Raw genomic sequence first — 23,246 nt, 5'->3', positions numbered from 1 at the left:
CTGGCCACCCCAAAAGTATGGGCAGCAATGGCAAGGGCACCAACAACATCTCTAATAGAGGCAGTAGAAGGTGGAAAGTGCCAGCTCTCAAATATAGTTAGAGGCAGCTCAGGTAAGAGAACCCAAAACCTTGTACTATAGCGCCACCTACTGGAAAACAAAATCTGTTACCAATCTGCTGAACAGTTAGAATCAAAGAAAATAAAGCTTTACCTAAATAAGAAATGTGCACTGGCAGAGAAACAACTTAGCAAACATGAAAAACCATAGTAACATGGTATCACAGAAAGAAAATGACAATTCTGCAGAAGCTAAACTTAAAGTCACAGAAGACTATGATCTAATAAAGAATTCAAAATAGCCGTCATGGAGAAACTCAGTGAGCTACAAGAAAACTCAGAGAGACAGTTCAATAAGCTCAGGAGTAAAATTGATGAAGGTAAGGAATATTCTACCAAAGAGACTGAAACTCTAAAAAATAATCAAACGGAAATTCTGGAGCTGAAGAACTCAACAAGTGAGATGAAGATTGCATTAGAAAGCATTGGAAATAGAACAGACCGTATGGAAGAGAGAATTAGCAAGCTTGAAGATAGAAATCTAGAAATGATTCGAGTGGAAGGAGAGAGAACTAAGATTTTTTAAAAATTAAGAAGTTCTACAAGAAAATATTTGACTCCATTAGAAAAGGCAACATAAGCATAATGTTTATCTCAGAAGAAGAAGAGAGAGAAGGGAGCAGAGAGCTTTTTAAGGGAATAATAGCTGAGAACTGGGGAAGGAACTAGATGTACAATCAACAAATCTAATAGAATACTAATTATCTCAGTGCAACAGGACCTTCCCCAAAAGAGACCTTGCTCAAAGGGAAGGGGTGGAAGATGATACTCCAAGGAAATGGTAACCAAAAGAAAGCAGGTGTAGCCATGCTTACATCAAACAAAGTAGACTTCAAGGCAAAAAAGGTAAGCAGAGACAAAGATTGACATTATATAATGATAAAGGGGATAATCCATCAAAAGACATAGCATTTATTAATATATATGCACCTAACACAGGAGCACCAAAATATATAAAGCCATTATTAACATATGGAACATTCTCAAGGATAGACCCTATGATGGGACACAAGTCTCAATAAGTTTAAGAAGATTGAAATCATATCAAGCATCTTTTTCAACCACAACAGAAACTGGAAATCAACTATGAAAAGAAAGCTAGAAAAATTTCAGATATATGAAGATTAATCAACATGCCACTGAGCAACTATTGAGTCAATGAAGAAATCAAAGGAGAAATAAAAAATACCTGGAGACAAATGAAAATAAAAATATGGCATATCAAAAATAATGGGATGTAGCAAAAGTGGCACTAAGAGGGAAGTTTCTAGCAATACAGGCCTACCTCGATAAACAATAAAAATCTCAAACAATTTAACCTTATACCTAAAAGAACTAGAAAAAGAACAAAAAAAGTCCAAAGTCAGTAGAAAGGAGGAAATGATAAAAATCAGAGCAGAAATAAATGAAATAGAAACTAAAAAGATAATAGAAGAGATCAATGAAACTAGGAACTGGTTCTTTGAAAAGATAAACCAAATTGACAAATCTTTAGCTATACCCACTAAGAAAAAAATAGAAAAGGCTCAAATAAATAAAATCAGAAACAAAAGAGAGGTTACAACAGATATCACAGAAATACAAAGGATCATAAGAGACTACTTGGAACAGCTATACACCAACAAATTGGACAACCTAAAAGAAACAGATAAATTCCTAGAATTATACAACCTTCCAAGACTGAATCATTAAGAAATAGAAAATCTTAATAGAACAGTCACCAGTGAGGAGATTGAAACAGTAATGAAAAGTCTCCCAAAAAACCAAAAGTACAGGGGGCCAGCCTGGTGGCATAGTGGTTAAGTTTGCATGCTCCACTTGGGGGCCTGGGGTTTGCCGGTTTGGATCCTGGGCATGGACCTATACACACTGCTTTTCAAGCCATGCTGTGGCAGGAGTCACATATTTAAAATAGAAGAAGATGGGCAGAGATGTTAGCTCAGGGCTAATCTTCCTCAAAAACAAAAACAAAAAAAGGTATAGGACCAGACAGCCTTACTGGTGAATTCTACCAAACATTCAAAGAAGATTTAATACCTATCCTTCTCAAACTCTTCCAAAATTAAAAGGAGCGAATGCTTCCTAACTCATTTTATGAGGACAACATTACCTGACACAAAAACCAGATAAGGACAAAACAAAAAAAGAAAATTATAGGCCAATATCTCTGATGAACATAGAGCAAAAATCCTCAACAAAATATTAGCATACTGAATTCAACAATACATTAAAAGGATCATACACCATGATCAAGTGGAATTTATTCCAGAGATGCAAGGATGGTTCAACATTCACAAATCAATCAACATGACACATTACATTAATAAAATGAAAGATAAAAACCATATGATAATCTCAATAGATAGGCAAAAAGCATTTGACAAGATTCAACAGGCATTTATGATACAAACTCAATAAAAAGGGTATAGATAGAAAGTATAAAGCCTATATATGACAAACACACAGCTAACATCATATTCTTTAGTGAAAAACTGAAAGCTTTTCTTCTAAGATCAGGAATAAGGCAAGGATGCCCACTCTCACCTCTTTTATTCAAACTAGTATTAGAACTCCTGGCCAGAGCAATTAGACAAGAACAAGAAATTAAAGTCATCCAAATTGCAAGGGAAGAAGTAAAACTGTCGCTATTTTTGGATGATATTTTATATACAGAAAACCTTAAAGACTCCACCAAAAAACTATAGAAATAATAAATGAGTACAGGAAAGTCACAGGGTACAAAATAAATATACAAAAATCTGTTGTATTTCTATACACTAACAATCAACTTCCAGAAATAGAAATTAAGAAAACAATCCCATTTACAATCATAACAAAAAGAATAAAATACCCAAAAATAAATTTAACCAAGGAGGTAAAAGATCTGCACACTGAAAACTAAAAGACATTGTTGAAAGAAATTGCAGATACAAAGAAATAGAAAGATATTCCATGCTCGTGGATTAGAAGAATGAATATTATTAAAATGTCACTACTACCTAAAGCAATCTACGGATTCAGTGCAATCCATAGCAAAATACCAGAGACATTTTTAACAGAAACAGACCAAAAAATAATCCTAAAATTTGTAGGGAACCAGAAAAGACCCCAAATAGCCAAAACAATCCTGAGAAAGAAGAACAAATCCGGAGGTATCACATTTCCTGATTTCAAAATATACTACAAAGCTATAGTAATCAAAACAGTATGGTATTGGTAGAAAAACAGACATACAGATCAATGGAACAGAATTGAGAGCCCAAAAATAAACCCACTTATATATGGAAAACTAATTCATAAAGAAGGAACCAAGAATATATGATGAAGAAAGGAAAATATCTTCCATAAATGGTGTTGTGCAAACATGCAAAGAATGAAAGTAGACCATTATCTTACACTATACACAAAAGTTAACTCAAAATGAGTTAAAGACTTGAACGTAAGACCTGAAACCATAAAATATATAGAAGAAAACATAGGTGGGAAGCTCCTTTACATCAGTCTTAGCTATGTTTTTGTGGATTTAACTACAACAGCAAGGGAAACAAAACCAAAAATAAACCAGTGGCACTACAGCAAACTAAAAAGCTTCTACACAGCAAGGGAAACCATCAATAAAACCAAAAGGCAACCTACTGAATTGGAGAAGATATTTGCAAACCGTATATCCAATAAGGGATTGATACCCAAAATATATCAAGAACTCATACAAGTCAACAACAACAACAAAAATTCTGATGAAAAAATGGGTAGACGATCTGAACAGACACTTTTCCAAAGAAGACATACAGATGGTCAACAGGCACGTGAAAAGATGTTCAACATCACTAATTATTAAGGAAGTGCAAATCAAAACCACAATGAAATATTACCTCACGCTTGTTGGAATAGCTAGTATCAAAAAGACAAGAAATAACAAGTGTTGGAGAGGATGAGGAGAAAAGGGAACCTTCAAACACTGTTCATGGGAATGTAAATTTGTGCAGCCACTATAGAAAACAGTATGGAGATTCCTCAAAAAATTAAGAATAGAACTACTTCCTTAAAAAATTAAGAATATGATCCAACTATTCTACTTCTGGAAATTTATCTGAATAACACAAAAACACTAATTCAAAAAGATATATACACCCCTATGTTCATCGCAGTATTATTTACAATAGCCAACATTTGGAAACAACCTCAGCGTCTAGTGATGGATGAACGGATAAAGATACAACATATAGATAGATAGATAGATAGATAGACAGATAGAAAGATAGATAGATAGATAGATAGATAGATGTACAATGGAATACTACTCAGCCACAAAAAAAGATGAAATCTTGCCATTTGCAATAACCTGGATGGACCTTGGGGGTATTATGCTGAGTGAAATAAGTCAGCTGGAGAAAGACAATTACTGCATGATTTCACTCATATGTGGAATAAACAAACAAAATAAAGCAAAAACAAACTCATAGATACAGATAACAGATAACAGTTATCTAAGGGGGGGGGCATTGTGGGGTGGGTGAAATGGGTAAAGGGGGTCAATTGTTTTGTGATGGATGGAAACTAGAATTTGGGTGGTGATCTTGCTGTAGTGTATGCAGGTGTCAGATTATAATGTTGTACACCTGAAAAGTATATAATGTTATAAACCAATGTTACTGCAATTTTAAAAAAAAGAAAAAGTAAGAAGAAAAATGTTTAAAATAGAAATTTCATCTCTGAGGGGTTTCAGATGATAAAAGCCTAAGAAATTACTGTCCTTTGCCATTTGTCCTACAAATCACTCCTCTTAATTCATTGGTAAGTTATTATAGATCTATAGAATTCTATCATTTGCAAACCATTTTTTTTCCAGATCTCAGAGTTCTAATTAAACGTGACGTGTGAATTCTGGTTAAACATGGCAGGTTGGACACACTCGGTGATGTCCATTCATTCCTGAAACTCCACAAAGAAGCCGGTTAAGGAATAAAATGTGCAAAGACATACAGGGTTGAAGATTACAATAGAAGCTACAAAAACAGAAGCTATATATCAGCCAAATTTTGGAAGATGGAAAGCAGATGAATAAGTCATGACTGACTTAACAAAGAATAGAAAGACAACTCGAAGTTTGCAAAAGGAGACGTCAATAAGTCACATATGGATTCATACCTAAAACCTCCAGAAATCTGAGGAATTGGAGACATTAATTACTCTTGAAGGCCAAGTGAGGCACAGATATTTAATAATGCCTTATCTGCAATTCCTAAATCCAAAATTTCTCAAAACTAAAAATTTTGTAAAACTCCCTTGGCAGCAAAATCACATTATCTGAATTAATTTGCTATCAAAATGACTTAAAATATGTAAAGCTAATTATAGTATTTATTCACCCCTCTTAGTGTGAATGTTCATGTTCCATTGCAGAAAATTCAATATGTTTGATTAAGGAGGTTGTCTTATGTCCCACTAGATAATATATGGTTAGGCACTCTACTATTTTTTTAAATTTTTTAAAAATCTGGATTGGATTGCCCAGCAGCTGCCACAGAGGGGGAAAAAATAAGAGAAGTATAGAGTTGGACTTCTCACTCTTTCTGAGGGTTTTATGTTCACTCTTTGGCTCCTCAAGCCAAACTTCTGGAGCTTTCTCTGTCTGAACCACAATGCTCATTTCCAGGGTTCTGGCTGTATTAGCTACACAGCAAAGGATACCAAAGGGGAAAAAAAGAAAACTCAATGCTGTTTGGAGAAAAATTACAGTGAATTTAGGTGTCACTAGGGTGACAGAAACCAATAAAATGAGAAAGGAAAGAGAAGACATTATAACTAATAACACAGAAATACTAAGGATCATAAGAATCTACTATAAACAATTATACACCAACAAATCAGATAACCTAGAAGAAATAGGTAAATTCCTAGAAAAATCTGATCTACCAAGACTGAATCATGAGGAAATATTAAATCCGAACAGACCAATTACTAGTAAGGAGATTGAATGAGTAATAGAAAAACCTGCCAACAGACAAAAGTCCAGGACCAGATGGCTTCACTGATGAATTCTACCAAATATTTAAAGAAGAGTTAATACCAATCCTTCTTAAACTCTTCAAAAAAATGAAGAGGAGAGAACACTTCCAAACTCATTTTATGAAGCCAGCATTTCCCTGATATCAAATCCCAATAAGGATACCAAAAGAAAAGAAAATTACAGGCCAATATCCATGATGAACATAGACGTAAAAATGCTCAACAAAATACTAGCAAACCAAATTCAACAGCACATTAAAAGGATCATACACTATGATCAAGTGGAATTTATTCCTGAGACGTAAAGATGGGTCAACACATTCTGCAAATCAACATGATACACCACATTAACCAAATGAAGGATAAAAATTATATGATCATCTCAGTAGACACAGAAAAAGAATTTGACAAAATTCAACATTCTCTATGATTAAAAAAAAAACTATTAAATTAGGTTTAGATGGAATGTGTCTCAACATAATAAAGGTCATACATGACAAACCCACGTTTATCATACTCAATGGTGATAGGTTGAAAACTTTCCTACTAAGATCAGGAACAAGACAAGGGTGCCCACTCTCATCACTCCTATTTAACATAGTACTAGATGTCCTAGCCAGAACAATTAGGCAAGAAGAAGAAATAAGTTATCCAAATCAGAAAGGAAGAAGTAAAATTGTGTCTGATTGCAGGTATGATCTTATATATAGAAAACCCTAAATACTCCACAAAAACCTGTTAGAACTAATAAACAAATTTAGCAGAGTTGTAGGACATAAAATCAACACACAGAAATCAGTTGCATTTCAACATACGAACTATTAATTATCTGAAAAAGAAATCAAGAAAACAATCCCATTCATAACAATGTCAAAATAATAAAATACTTGGGAATAAATTAACCAAGGAGGTGAAAGATCTATACACCAAAAATTACAAGACATTGCTGAAAGAAATTGAAGAAGACACAAAAATGGAAAGACATTTTGCATTCATGGATCAGAAGAATTAATATTGTTAAAATATCCATTATACCCAAAGCCATCTACAGATTCAATGCAATCCCTATCATAATTCCAATGGCATTTTCCACAGATATAACAAAAACAATCCTGAATTTCATATGGAACCACAAAAGACCCTAAATAGCCAAAGCAATCCTAGGAAAGAATAACAAAGTTGGAGGCATCACACTTCTTGATTTATTATGAAGCTATAGTAATCAAAATAATATGGTATTGGCATAGAAACAGACATATAGACAAATGAAACAGAATTGAGAGCCCAGAAATAAACCTATACATGTACAGTCAACTAATATTTGACAAGGAAGCCAAAAATATACAATGGAGAAAGGATAGCATCTTTCCTTTTTTTTGAGGAAGATTAGCCCTGAGCTAACATCTGTGCCCATCTCCCTCTACTTTATATGTGGGACGCCTACCACTGCATGGAGTGCCAAGCAGTGCCATGTCCGCACTTGGGATCCAAAACTGCAAACCCCAGGCCGCTGAAGCAGAACATGCGCACTTAACCACTGCGCCACAGGGCTGGCCCCCACGATAGCATCTTTAATAAATGGCGCTGGGAAAACTGGACAGCCACATGGAAAAGAATGAAACTAGACCACTGTTCTACACCATACACAAAAATTAACTCAAAATGGATCGAAGACTTAGATATAAGACCTGAAATTGTAAAACTTCTAGAAGAAAATATAAGGGGTAAGCTCCTTGACATAGCTCTTGACAATAATTTTTCAGATTTGACACCAAAAACAGAGGCAACAAAAGTAAAAGTGGGACTATGTTAAACTAAAAAGCTTCTGCACAGCAAAGAAAACCATCAACAAAATGAAAAGGCAACTTATGGAATGGGAGAAAATATTTGCAAACTACATGTCAGAAAAGGGGTTAGTATCCAAAATATATAAGGAAATTGGGGCTGGCCCCGTGGCCCAGTGGTTAAGTTCCCGCGCTCCACTTCGGCGGCCCATGGTTTCACCGGTTCAGATCCTGGGCACACACATGGCACCGCTTATCAGACCATGCTGAGGTGGCATCCCACATAGCCCAGCTAGAAGGACCTACAGCGAGGGTATACAACTATACACTGGGGGGCTCTGGGGAGAGGGAGAAGAAGAAGAAGAAGAAGAAAAGAGATTGGCAACAGATGTTAGCTCAGGTGCTAATATTTTGTATATATATAACATATATATATATATATGGAAATCATACAACTCAATAGCCAAAAAAGACAAATAACCCAATTAAAAGATGGACAAAGGACCCAAATAGATATTTTTCCAAAGAAGGCATACAAATAGCCAACAGGTCCGTGGAAAGAGGCTCAACACCACTAATCTTCAGGGAAATGAAAATCAAAACCACAATAAGGTATTACCTCACAGCTGTCAGAATGTCCGTTATTGAAAAGACAAGCGATAACAAGTTTCGGTGAGGATGAGGAGAACAGAGAACACTTGCGCACTGTTGGTGTGAATGTAAATTGGTGCAGCCACTATAGAAAACAGTATGGAGGCTCCTCAGAAAAGTAAAAGTAGAACTACCATGTGATCCAGCAATTCCACTTCTGGGTATATATCTGAAGGAAATAATTATCTTGAAGAGATATCTGTACTCTCATGTTCATTGCAGCATTATTCTTAATAGCCAAGGTATGGACACAACCTAGGTGTCCCTTGATGGATGGATCAAGAAAATGTGATGTATATATATAGAGAGAGAGACAACAGAATATTATTCAACCTTAAAAAAACAGAAGAAAGTCCTGCCATTTACAACAACATGGATGAACCTGGAGGGTATTATGCTAAGTGAAATAAGCCAGACAGAGAAAGACAAACACCGTATGGTATCACTTATATGTGGAATCTAAAAAAAAAGTTGAACTCACAGAAACAGATAGTAGAATGTTGGTTGCCAAGGCATGTGTGTGCGTGTCAGGGGCGGGGGGGGGGGGGTGGGGGTATATCCGTCTAATGTATTAATTTTAACAATAGCATGTAACCATACAATCATTCAAAAACGTTACCTCCCAAGCGTCACAGAAAGCTGCTGGAGGACATACTTCAAGAAAACCAGGGAGTAAAGAGGAAATCATGAAATCAAAGAAACAGAGTCAACAGGAAAAAAAGCAACTGGAATTTCAAAGATAATATGTCTTGGAATAACATATCCTGAGAACAATCTTAGAAAGAACCCATTCCAAATTACTACAGAAGAGTGTTTATTCTACTAAATGCTGAAAGGTTATTAGTAGATTTCCTGGTATGCCTGAGTCATAGAAAATTAAGTAAATATAAACAAGACAATTATTATCCTCAACAAAAACAAAATATTGTATAAGAAAGGAAACATAATAATTGTGGTAGTTCATGTGGCTTTGCCATGCACCATATTTATATATCATAAAATGAAAGCATAGAATATCAATTTGACATATGGTTAATATATCATCAAATAGTAATTCAATATATAGTTAATATATCTTCATGAGAAGAATGGGGGAAAGAAATTACAGGAGTGAACGTAGGGGATTTTGAGTTGGTGTGAGAATGTAAACTACTCATTTTCCAGAGTAAAGAGTCAAAAGAGACTATGTAAAATTTAAAATCACGAACTGGTCATATACATTTAAAATTTAGAAATAAGAAGGTAGATATTAGAAGAAACAGATAAAAGAGGTGAACACTGTTACCGGTCAGAGACCTGGGGTTGTTCATCTCGGACAGGAGACTTATTTTTCATTATAAATTTCTGACTTTTAAAAATATGTGTTAATTTGATATAAATAAAAATCTAATTAATTTTCGATGGAGACTAGTGATTACGTTAGTAAATAAATAAGATTAATATCATTGTAATTTCTTGCCTGTACAAGTGTAATATTTTCCTTACTCTCCTTTTCTATCTAATCTGCATTTTCCAATCTAAATTGGATTTTTTCTTTACCAGATTAGTCTTCTATAGTACAGCTCAAATCATATTCTTCTCAGACTCTTTAAGTAGTTAAACTAACTAATTTGGCATGCAAGTTCTTCATAATTTATTCCTCACATTTTCCTTTCATTTAATCAACAGATGTTTATGGAACAATTGCTGTGGGTTCTGATGGAAGCAATGAGGATACAGCGATGGACAAGACAGACATAATTCCACTCTTTGAGGCACTTAAATTCTACCTACTTCCTGCTAACACCCTCTTTTTCTAGACCTTTGGTCTCATACTTCTGGCTTGTCAGTCTTCTCCTTCCTCTTCAAGTATGTATATACAAACCCAGGTTATTCCTCAAGACAAAATGCAAATGCTACCTCCTTCATAAGGTCCTTTGTGACCTCCCACCCTCCAGGTGGAAGTAAACTTTCTCTTATCCAAACGTCCTTTGAACTTTAGCCATGTGCCTCATATGCACTTGCTCTCCCTGTGGATTATAGCAACTCATAAACATGTCTTTCCCAGTAGAACCTGAGTTGCTGGAGAACAGGCTCCTTGACAGATTGATTTCTATATCCTCCACTCTACCCCTACACATAGTAGATAATAAGCAGTTATCTAGAGAATCTATTTGAATAGTTTCACCTACAAGTATTGGAGCACCATACTGAATTGACATGTACTTCCTATTTTCTTTTTTGTTAAATAAATGTTTTATAATAGATTTAAATGTACAGAAAAATTACAAAGATAGTACAGAGAGTTCCTATGTAACCCACACCCTGTTTCCCCTAGTATGAACATTAACATGACATGTTAATATGGTATATTTGACACAATTAATGAACTAATATTGATACATTATTATTAACTAAAGTCCATACTTTATTCAGCTTTCCGTAGTTTTTACTTAATGTGTTCTGTTCCTGGATCCCATCTGAGACACCACAACACACTTAGTTGTCCAGTCTCCTTAGGCTTCTCTTGTCTGTGACAGTTTCACAGACTTTTCTTATTTTGGATGATTATATTAGTTTCCCATTGCTGCAGTAAAATACTCTTACTGCAGACTTAGTGGCTTAAAACAATATAAATTGATTATCTTCCAGGTCTCACTGGCCTAAAGTCAAGGTGTTAGGAAGGCTTGTCCCTTTCCAGAAGCTCTAGGGGACAATCTGCTTCCTTACCTTTTCTAGTTTCTGTGGGCCGCCCACAGTCCTACCACAATGACCTTTGATAGTTTGGAAGAGTACTCTTCATGTATTTTATAAAATGTCCCTCAGGTGGGATTTGTTTGATGTGTTCCTCATGATTAGACTAGGGTGATGGGTTTTGGGGAGGAAGACCAATCAGGTAAAGTACCACTCTTGTCACGTATCAAGTGCACATCGTATCATCATGGCTTATCACTGTTGATGTGAACCTGGGTTACCTGGCTAAGGTAGTCTTTGTCACATGTGGTAGACAGAGTACATAGACTCCCAAATACGTCTATGTCCTAATCCCTGGAACCTGTGACTATGCTAGGTTACATGCCAAAAGAGAATTAAGGTTGCAGATGGAATTAAGTTTTCTAATCAGCTGACCTTCAAATAGGGAGGTTATCCTGAATTACCTGGGCGGGTCCACTGTAATCAAAGGGCAGAACAGAGTCAGAGAAAGAGATGTGATGAAGGAGGTGGTTCAGAAAGATGTGATGTGAGAAGAACCGGACCTATTGTTGCTGGTTTAAAGGTACAGGAAGGGGGTCATGAGCCAAGGAACCCAGGCAGTCTCTAGAAGCTAGAAAAGGCGAGGAAACAGATTCTCCCCTAGAGCCTTCAGAAAGGAGTGCAGCCCTGCCCACCACCCTGACAACACCTTGACTTTAGCCCAGCGTCAGATTTCTAACCCACAGCACTGTAAGACAGTAAAGTTTTATTGTCTTACACGGCTAAGTTTGTGGTAATTTGTTACAGCAGCAGTAGAAACTAATACATCAGGTTTTTCCACTGAAAAATTATTCCCAGCCCCCCACCTTCCACAGTCTACTCTTTGGAAGGAAGGCACTAGGCACAGTCCATCCTTGAGGAGTGGGAGTTATGCTCCATTTTCTTGAACGTAGAGTAGCCTCATAAATTATTTGGAATTCCTCTACAGGAGAAATTCGTCTGTTCTCCCCCATTTGTTTATGTATTTAATCACTTATCTATGTCATGGATATTTATGTGATGTTTAGGATTATTAGATTTCTACTTATATCTCCTTGACCAAAAATGGGTTATGCATCCAGCCCTGACCAATTGCTGGCCAAAAGATCTCCATGACTGGTTTTGACTGATCATGATTCACCATTGAGGCTGGACACGAAGTCTATCCCCCTGCTTAAAAAAAAAAAAAATACATACATATATCTATATCTATATATAGGTATATATAGATATAGATATGCAAACACAAGGAAGAGGGAAGAAATTCATAGTTTGCTATTCAATGGGCAAGAAACACTGCATGCAACTAAGAGATAATTTATTTTTGTTTTTGCTTTGTTTTAATACAAAATAAGTTCAAAAGACACCGATGTTCTAAATCTATCAAGCAGAGACACTGGACTGATTGATTTATCATCACATTTGAAAATAAATTTCTTATGGTCTTGACACACACAGGCAACTGAAAAGACAAAAGCATACTTTTCACATTAAAGCAAGAAGTTTGATTTTTTTTTAAGTTAAAAAATCTTAAAAGGAAAGTTGTATATTTCAGGAGTTTACTATACATAACCCCATAAAGATTCCCAGAAAAGAAATTTACAGGGTCAATTGTCTGGGTTTTTCTTGCATGTTATCCTAGCTAGGCTACAGTCACCAGTTGTTCAATTAAACACCGTTTTAGGTGTAGCTGTGAAGGAACTTTGCAGCTGTACTTAAAGCCCCTAATCGGAAGACTTTACGTAAGGTAGGTTACCCTGGATAACCTGGGTGGGTGTGATTGAATCAGTTGGAAGAATTTAAAGCAGGGCTGAAGTTTCACGAAGAGAAAAAAAATTGTACCTGGGGACAACTACCATCCATGCCCATATGTTCAAGCCTGCCCATGATCTTCCCTTTCTGACTTGCTTAGCCAGCCCCCACAATCAAGTAAGGCAATTCCTTGTAAGAAATATCCCTGCCTCCCTCCCACCTATCAATCTATCTATCTATCTAACCACTTATCCACCCATTCATCTGTCCTTCTGTTCATCCATCCATCCTACTGATTCTGCTTTTCTGGTTGAACTCTGATACACTTAGAGACAAATTACATCAGACAAGATCTTCTCATTCAGAGTTATAAGAATATTCCTTCTTCACCTTAATATTTCTATAATGTTTTTTCTTTTAAAATTGTATCAACTCTTATGAAGAATTATATAGTTTCACTGTTGTCCATTGTGTTCAATGCACTCTACATGAGTCACATTCTCTAGAAGGAAATTTGTTCTGAGCTTGCCTACATTGGAAGGGAAGGACTGAGCTGGAGAAAAACCAGGGCAGAGTGCCGAAGGTGGGATTATGCATTCACATGATGAACAATAATACATGTTGGCATTTTGACAAAATAAATATGTCTTAAACATCTGCTAGTGTTGGGGGTGTTTTGAGTACTCCACAGGCTTGTTGACACAGTGCTAGAAGTAAACAAGAATCCAAAGCTTACTGACTCCACAGCTCTTGTCTTTCAACAGGGGTCAGATAAAAGTGTTTTATTTGCTTCAAAATTAAACCTCTTTAAATTCTTTAGCTGTGATGATACGCCGAACTTTTTTCTCTCTGTTACAATTGTTCAGTCTTTATTGCTTATGTGGAGAATAATTAATGAACCACAGAAATTATCCTTCCCCATGAATCCATCTCAGGCAATCTCTTCAAACAACAATCTCATGTTCTTGGTATTTTACTATAATCAAAGTAGCATAAGGTTTGAAGACAGAATTCCTAGGTTTGGATCCAATCAAATCCTGTATCACAACACTCTTTCTCCCTTCCCTCTTTATTTTCCACCATAGTACTCACCACTTTCTTACATTCGATATCGTTTTTTTAGTCATCTCGTTTCTTATCTTTTTCCCCCACTAAAATGTAGACTATAAGCTCCAGGAGGAATGGAATTCTGTCTATAGATTCACTACTGAATTCTAGTAAGTAATACAATGCCTGGCACATAGTCGATGCTTACTAAATATTGACCAAACAAACATAGCTCTGCCACTGAATCTCTAATACGGACATAATGATAGTACCTAATTTACCAGTTTATTATGAGAGGAAGAATGATAATGCATGTGACGCTCTGGAATATTCCAGGCAAAGTGAATTCAGAAACTTTCTATAGGGATTCCAACATCTGCTTCCTTCCAAACAAAGTATAAGGGAGTTGGAGAAATATGGGCAGAAATAAAGCATTAATTAATTTTACCCTGTCTCAGAATTTGCTGTTCTATTATCCATAATTCTTCAATTCTTTATCTACAACACTGTCTTGGGTCGGAATCCATTGGAAAGTTTGTTTGTTTGAAAGCTTTAACCTAGTCCTGGGATCTAGAAAGAACCTTCTGCTGCTTATAATTTAGTCGAGTCAGTCAGCCAGTCAACAAATAGGATAATTGTTGCTCTGCATTCTGCTGCAAGTGGTGAAGTATTAGAGATCAATAAGGCATTTGTTCCAGTAACTAGTCATAATATCAAAAACTTTTTCTCAAGACGTAACCCAAATACCTTATGCTACCCTTTGCAGTTTATCCTTCTTATTCTTTTTTTGGTGGAAATGGAAGAAAATTGATATCCCTTCTGGAATAAAACAGTGAAGAAAGCTTGAAAATAAATTCTTTTAAATATTCAATTTTGAACCCTGAGACCAAAGAACAGAAATTTGAAAGGTTTCATTTTCCAGTACTCTAAAATTGCAAGTGAATGATCCAATGTTAAAAAATACTCACGAATGAAGTCCTCAGGGACGCAGGAAAATGTTAACAGTGGTTCTCTCTGTGGGTCACAGGAAAATTTTGTTGTTGATATCTTTATTTTTTTCCACAGTGAGTAAGCATGCATTATTCATATACACACATATTAATTTTAAAAAAGAGATTTTTTTTCTTTAAAATGGCATTTTAAATCTTGGGGTAATAGAAACTTTGCAAATGTCTGCAAAGTCTTATTATCATTAACTAAGTAGAATGGGAGAAATGATGAAAAGCAAACAAGTTTAAAACATTAAAATAGGTACCCACCGGTCATATAAGAAATATGTAGTCGAAAGTTCAATAAAATAAACTGTTTTGGCAACACAGTTAACACAAACCATTTATAAGCAACTTCTCTTGGCCGTCCTGATATTTTCCCATAAACACTAAGATATCACTGTGTTCAGGGACTGCCAGGCTATTGGCAGGGGACAAAACACAAAGCACATTTTTTACTAATAATGTTTTATTTTAAAATGCCATTGATCCTAAGCTACCTCCACAATTGCAAATTGGGGGCTTTTCAAGTAATTTATAGGGAGAAATCGTGAAGTTTATCTTTGAAATGAAATGAAATAACACCTGCACTTCCTACTTTGGGGAAATTTTACATTAAATCACCCCGACAGGCAGAGATGACAAAACATTGAGAAATATTTAAGGATTTCATTTCTCTTCCTGATAACGACAAGGTTCATTTTGTGCTCTCAGAGGGGAAATCAAATCTGATTTACTGTCAACTACCTCAGTGCCACGATCCACGTTTCACATTTTTTAAACAGCCTGAGCATAGCAACGATATTACTGTCCTTTCACAATGGGGTTGATCAGCTGCCAAATGCCTGACAAATCATCAAATGCTTTCATTTAAAGCTACCAGTTTCTTTATCATGATAAAGCATGATGCACAGTGTGTGGCGACCCATCATAATTTTCTGGGTAAAAAGAATCTTGATTTATACAACCTTTCTTTGAAAGGGCAAACAATAGCAGTGAAAGGACAGACTACAAATCCATGTATTCTTCCATTCTTTTCATTTTTCCTCCTTTTTTTGTTTCACTCAGACAGCAAAATATCTCACTCCTTTCCTTGGCCCTGTCTGGGAAAAGCTCAAGTAAGATTTTAAGAAAGCCTGGGTAGGCATCTGAAAAATAGCGTAGATGGCCTTCACTCTCATAATCCTCAAATTACTATTCTGATCTTGAATCCCAAGTAGACCAGCAGTGAGCTAAGAGGAGACATTAGTGAACAGGCTATGAATTTAAATGTCTAGCAGAAAAGGAATTAAAATGTTTAATCATTCCACCAAGCTTATAAGGTGGAGCAAAGCAAATGCTGGCTGCCTAGACTGAGCTGCTGTTAGGAGGAAAGATTGTTTGCAGCTCTTTGAGGGGGAGATGGGGTTATATTTTATTGTTTCTAGTGTTTTCCAAGAGCTGGGTCCAAGTTGGACAAAACTGTGGTGCAACATCAAACTCCCAGGGCCACATCCCTCTTCCTGAGTCTGCCTCATGTCATCATGATAGCCTCGTTGGGTTTTACTATTTCTTCTGTGGCAATTGCCATAAATTCTCGATGATAAGATTTGGAAGTGGAATGAGGAAGGGAAAAGACAATCTACTGTGTTCTTGAAGAGATACCAAGACAAAGGATGTAACCCTATCCATCAACGTTCCCCTCTTGGATAACTGAGGGAGAGAAGTAAGAAAAGTGTTGGGAGAGCCAGGTTAGTGATGCCAGGAAACTCTGAATTCATTGCTTAAGGAAAGCTAAGCAAAACAGCATGACAAATGCTAATTTTAATACAAAATATAATTAATTGCCCACTTTTTCCCTTTCCAAAGCTTAAAAATGTTTGAAAGAGTTATATCAAACCTGCTTGGCCTCTCTATTCAAAATCATTAGTTCTCTTTAGAATCATGTATTCCCCACCAAGACCTGGACTCTCCTGCTATTTATTAAAGAACTATCTAGTTTATCCATTTTTCTATTCAGCCATTCAGTCTTGTTTATTTGTCCACCTTTCAATTAAAGTATATATATATATATGTATATATATATATATATATATATATATATACATATATATACACACACATTTGGCAACGAGAAACACTGAAATATATCACTATCTCTGATGAGTCCAAGGGCATAGAGAGAAGGACAGAAAGAGTAGACACCTTATAAAATAGGCTTATTATTCAGGAGAGACTAACTACACCCCACCTCTCTCAACTCTGCAGCCCACAGACTGCTTTCTACTGAAGGTGACATCACAGAATTTAAGCCTTCAGCAGTATGCAAAACCATAGTGATCTGTCTTGTGACAGGGCCATAGGGCTGGCTCCTGCTGTCCCACACCCCTATTGCACTATTGGTGCAGTCTAGATTTCCAGGCAAGTGTGGGTGTTTCTCTGTACCAAGATGTCTAGGTTCATGGTTTTGTACCCAAACCCCTGGCTACCTACTGCAATATCCCTTTAGGCACCTGCCTGATGACCCAACTGTCTCCCTCACCACCACCTTTGATCATCTTATTCTTTCAAGCATGAAGCCCAGACCCCACTTATTCACACTGGTACAGGAGCATTGAAAGAAGGAGGGTCTGATCAGTCTGCTGGACTCCTTACCTGGGCAGTCTTAGCATTCACGACATGACCCTGGCTGCTGGGCAGGGCCAACACGTGTGAGGAAAACATGTCTGGGTGGGCAGCATTGTTGTTCACCTACCTCCCTTCATTTTAGGATTACTAGGGAATACGGAACTAGGATTATCTATTCAAATTACCAACCCCTATTCTTCAGAGGGAAAACGAAAAAATTAAAAAACGCTGTTGCCATGTTAAAGCAAAAGAAATTCATGGCAAAACTTGGTACACAAATTAGGGTCTGCCAATTGTCCCAATGGCTGAAAGTATATCTAACAGACTACTTTAAAGAAAAATTTAATCATTCATTTTTTTTAAATATACTAAAGACCTCTCAACAAATTTGATAAATTGGCCATTACATCCTTTTAAACCTCTATTCCCTTGGTTTACAGACACTTTAATCTCTTGGTTTTTCCCCTAGCCCTCAAGTTACTAGACAGTATCTCCTTTAATATCTCTTCCTCCACTGCTGAATTTTTCAATGTCAGGATTCCATTCTTTGGCTTACATTATCATGAATATTTACTAAAAATGTTTATTTTGCAGGAAAAAATTTGTTTATTCTTTACAATCCTCCCTCTTCCTTGTACCCCCACCATTCTTAGGCAGGTATCTTCTGAAATAGATCTTTGTTTTGCAGAGAGGACTGAGAGGTGACCTTATAGAAATAAAGGATCTGTTGTGGAAGATGGCGGGGTGGGGCAGTGGTAGAGATGAAGATAAGGGTTGTAGAAAGAGAGAGTGAAGAGTCATGGCAGCTTTTGTGAGAAAGAGCCTTTGGGAAAGAGCTGAAATACTTAAAAGGCACTACTTGAGAAGTTTTGATTGATATGTGATGTGTGATGCACCCTTTTGTGTCTCTCACAAAACCTTGCTGATAAATCCATATTATTCATCATTGTTTCTGGAGATGGATTGGCGTGTGGGTAATTTTTGGTTTTTATTTGTTTGGAGTATGCAGAGACCTGTTGAAATTGATCTCAAATGAAGAAAAATAAGAACAAAAGTGGCTGAAGTTCTGTGTCCCATTCCAGACCTATTCTCTTGGCTGTCCATTGAATATCCAGCTACCTGCCTCCCTGTGCCCACTTCAAACAACTAAAACTCAACAGGACCCAAACTAAAACTCAAAACTTGCTTTTCTTACACCATTTCCCCTTCAGTAAATGATAGCACTGTCATCCAGTCAGGTGTGCCATAAATCTGGAAAGACAGGTCATTCTCTCTTGCCCTCTGCTTCAGAGCAGTCTTCATGTTCTTCCTCCTTAATGTATCTTGAATCACCCCCTTCTCTCCATTTACTCTTGTCACAGTCCTGACCCAAGCTACCATGGTCTCTCTCTAGAACTATTGTTAAAGCTTCCTAACTGGCCTCCTGCTTCCAGTCCTACCCTTTATCAATCAGAGTATTCTTTAAAATATATCACATGCTAAGAGCAGAGCGTCCCACTATCCTTAGGGTAAAATTCCAACTCCCTATTTTTACTGACAAAGCCTTTCATTATATGACCCCTGCTTACCTTTCTATACAATCTTACACATCCTCTATTCCTTTCTTGGTGTTCTTAAGGCACACATCACTTTTTTGTTCCTCTGAAGAGTTAAGTAACTTCCTGCCACCAAACACATTGTTTGCTTGGCCTGAAAGCCCCATCCCCACTCAGTCTCTCATCTTCACCCAGCTAACTCCTCTCTTCTACTCACACTTTGGGTCTCAGCTTGAACATCACTTCTTCAGAGAAGCTTCCCTAACCCTGCCCCTCCCCTCTCCCTTGTCACTTCTAAACTGATCAGGTCTCCCTGTTATATGCTCTTCTAGCACAATACACATTTTTAGTCATAGTGCTTATTTCATCTATAATTAAATAACCTTTTCTATAATTATTAATGTCTACCTCCACCATAGACCCTCAGTTATATGATCCATTATTTCAGTGTTGTTGGTATTATGTTGGTGAATCACAAATTATTTAATGTTGTGCAGACAGTCATTCTGGGCTCACCATTTCTGTGATAGATTCTTTTAAAGCTAAGAAATTAAAAATCAAATGTTTATATATAAATTATATTTACATTTGTTTACATTGACATCTATACTTTATAAGAAAGATTATACCTGAAATATTCAGTATATGCAGGAAATTTGACTTGAGATCCAGATGAGACCAAAATAAAAACTCTGGGAATTTTAGAGGAATCGCATTTTTTCTTCAAAGGACATGTCAATCACTAACAAGGACAAGATCTTCTACCTACAATTACTGTCCTTGCACCTCTAGAAATAAAGAACTAGTATCCATAGCATCCATCAAATATCACTTTCATTGCTGAGAGAGCCCAAAAAGAGTTCATTAGTGCCAGCTGGGGTGACAAGTTTATGTTCCATCATTACATCTGCTAATAAATGAACTGATGACATGAATCAAATTCACTAAAATCTCTGTTCATCTTGAACTACGTTGTAAAAATTCAAAGTCAAGATGATGTGCTTCATAGTGTTTCAGATGTAATAAGGCCTAAAGCTCTCACCGCAAAGTGCGAATGATGTGCAGCGAGCTGTCTTATTTAAGCCAAGACGTTTTAGGGGCTAATAGCCCATGGCATTCTGCACATCAAAATGGACCGGGAGAAAAGGCACGGTTGAAATCAGTGGATTGACTCTACTGCCGTTTGTGACTGTTTCCACCTCTAAGAGAATCAGTATATGCACATCTCCCCACAGATAGCTTAGATGTTTTTCCCTGGATAGCCACTTTGGTCCTTTCCTCCATTGAACATCCACTATGTATAATTCTTGATTCCCTCATTTGATGGGAATTTAGTGTGCATTCAATAAGTGTTTTCATGTTATGTGCTGCTCTATGTTCTGCGGAACATTGTAACGTAAAACAAAATATACAGTCACAGCTTTAAAACTATTTAACAAGGTGATATTTATAACCTTCATATCACTTATTTTAAAAACTAGTGGACAACTGTTTTAAAAAGTGAAGAACCTTTTTATATAGATCACATAATGGGTTTTAAGTGAATTTCAAAATAAAAGAAACATCATTATGGGGTAAGTTAAGGCTAAGAAATATTATTAGAGGAACACAAAAGTTTGGGATTTTACTCATGTTAGGATTTTATCTATACCTTGTTTACTGTGTTGAGCTGAGGGGAGATGAAAAGAACGAGTTGGCTAATATTGAAAGCAGTAAGAGAAAATATTGATAAAGTGGGGCCACATTAAGAAAGATTTTAAATACTAGGATGAGAAAATATAAACTACATTAAAAGAGTTAAAAGAGTGTTACAGTTTTAGTGAGAGTGATATAATAAAAGTGGTGCTACAAGGACATTACATATTTATGAATGGCTATGCAAATATTAGGAAGACTACTTAAGAGATTGTCGTGGCAATAAGGTCTAAAATGATAAAGGCCTTGATTAGTTTACAGAGAATGAGAATAAATAACATAACGATTGAGAGTGACACTGAGAAATAAGAATCTGTAGGATTCAGTGACTGATGAGTTATGAGATTTTAGGAGAGATGGGTGTAAAAGAGAAAGGATGATGAACATTTTGATATTTGGAGTTGGGAGGAATGGTGTTTTAAATAACCCTCTGGAAAAATTGGATAAGCACATCAATTTGGGAATTACTCCAGTTTGGTATACAGGACTTCGCAGTAAAGGAGAGAGATTCAAATGAAACTGTCAAAATTTTAGAGTTGAGAGGTCCTTAAGCTCCATGGGGTTCAAATTCCCAGTAGGAATCAGGGATCTTTCCTATAATATTCCTAACAGAGGTGTAAATACTTCCTGTATTTAGGGACATTACTAGCAACCCCTTCCTTGTATTGAATTAAGATTTGCTCTTTTGTAACTTGCACCTAAAATTTCCATTTCTACCTTCTGGACAAACACTGGACAAATATGCCCTCTTCCATGTGATAATTTTTCAAATATATGACAGTCATTGCATCCCCCTCTAGTTCCAACTTTTCAATAATAACCATCCCTGATTTTCTTCAGGTATATTCATTAGCATAACTTGTAAACTTCTTATTTATTAACAGAAATTAATAAGGCATCACAAATATCACCCAGTGATTGCCATTTTAGTCTTATGGCTGGATTTTATGATACTCTTGTACAAAAAAAGGAAAAGCAACTCTCTTTCCCTGAGAGTAAAGAATATAAAAACCACATTCAAAACTAAAATATCCATGCCCAATGAAAACCCAAGACCAGCAAGCCTGAGGAATTTTTGGTTGGGCTTCTAATTTAAATGAAAGAATAAATTTAAAAGAATCAAATTCAATTTCCTAAAGAATCGTGATTTTCTACTCATATTTGTGATACAAATTTGGCAGGCCATAAAGAGTTTAGAAAAATTATTGTTATTGTCTGATATTTTTAATAATATATTCACTTCTAAACTTTGAGTTACATTCATGAAAAAGAAAAATTCATTTAAGTGTCTGTTATTTGTGAATGGAGACTGGATTTAATGAAACCTCCGTACAACTAACAAATATTTGCCTATCCAAATGACTTCTGCTCTGGCATTATGCCTCAGAAAATAAATTATTATTATTTATGATCACAATAATGTGTATTTACATAATAAGTTTCTCAGAGGAGTTGAAACCAATTTTTGCTTATTCTACAGCACCTCTCATTTGTAAAAGTCAGAAAACTGCAACTTTGTTGCTCCAAGAGGGTAAATGTGTTAGAAAAGCACAGACCTATCAAAGCAAAAGGCAGTATTCGATGTGCCAGCAGTCAGAGGATGCTTGGGAATCAACGCTTAGGATCTGCAATCTTTTTATTCAGTGTCAGCTACTCTTACCAAATAAAAATCTTAGAAACCTAAAAATAAATGCCAAATACTGTAAGCAACTACTGTGTGACCAATGTTACATAGTATGGAAGAAGTGGCCCAGTCTAATTGAGAAGAAAAGGTATGAAAACAAGAAATAACTTGAGACTCTTGTAAGAGAGAATATAATGACTTGTTCAGGGAAAGCAGTAGCATCGCTAAATTATAGGGTAAGAAATAAAAAGAGCTCTATTTTATTCCCTACTTTGCAACCAACCTGAAACTAGTTATTTATCCCACCTGTAAAATGCAATTAAACTACACACCACCATCCTATCCCAGAAGGAGAGGGAAGGATTAATCAACTGTAGGTGTCTGGAGTTTCACAAACGGTGTTGTGATTACAAATTGCCAAACTCTCGTTTTGCTTTTATAACACATTCATGGCCCTTACACACCAGTGGGTACCTTCAGTTGTCCAGCTAGTATATCAAGATGCATCCATCATCCCTCTTCAATATCTCCCGAGGATTAGCTGAAGATCAAGCTAAAAATATGATTCAGTGATTGCCCAGTAAATCATACAAGGCTGAGAGGTACAAGGTGTCAACTTACTATCATAATACAAAATTAACCTTGTAGGTCCAAAATTACAGCATTATTTTATAATTATAGATATATCCTCTATATTAATGAGACATTACAAAATACCTGAC

Source organism: Equus przewalskii, chromosome 2 (genome assembly GCF_037783145.1).
Source record: "Equus przewalskii isolate Varuska chromosome 2, EquPr2, whole genome shotgun sequence".
NCBI classification, from domain to species: Eukaryota; Metazoa; Chordata; class Mammalia; order Perissodactyla; family Equidae; genus Equus; species Equus przewalskii.
The sequence above is the reverse complement of the archived record's forward strand: the minus strand, read 5'-3'. Positions refer to the sequence as shown.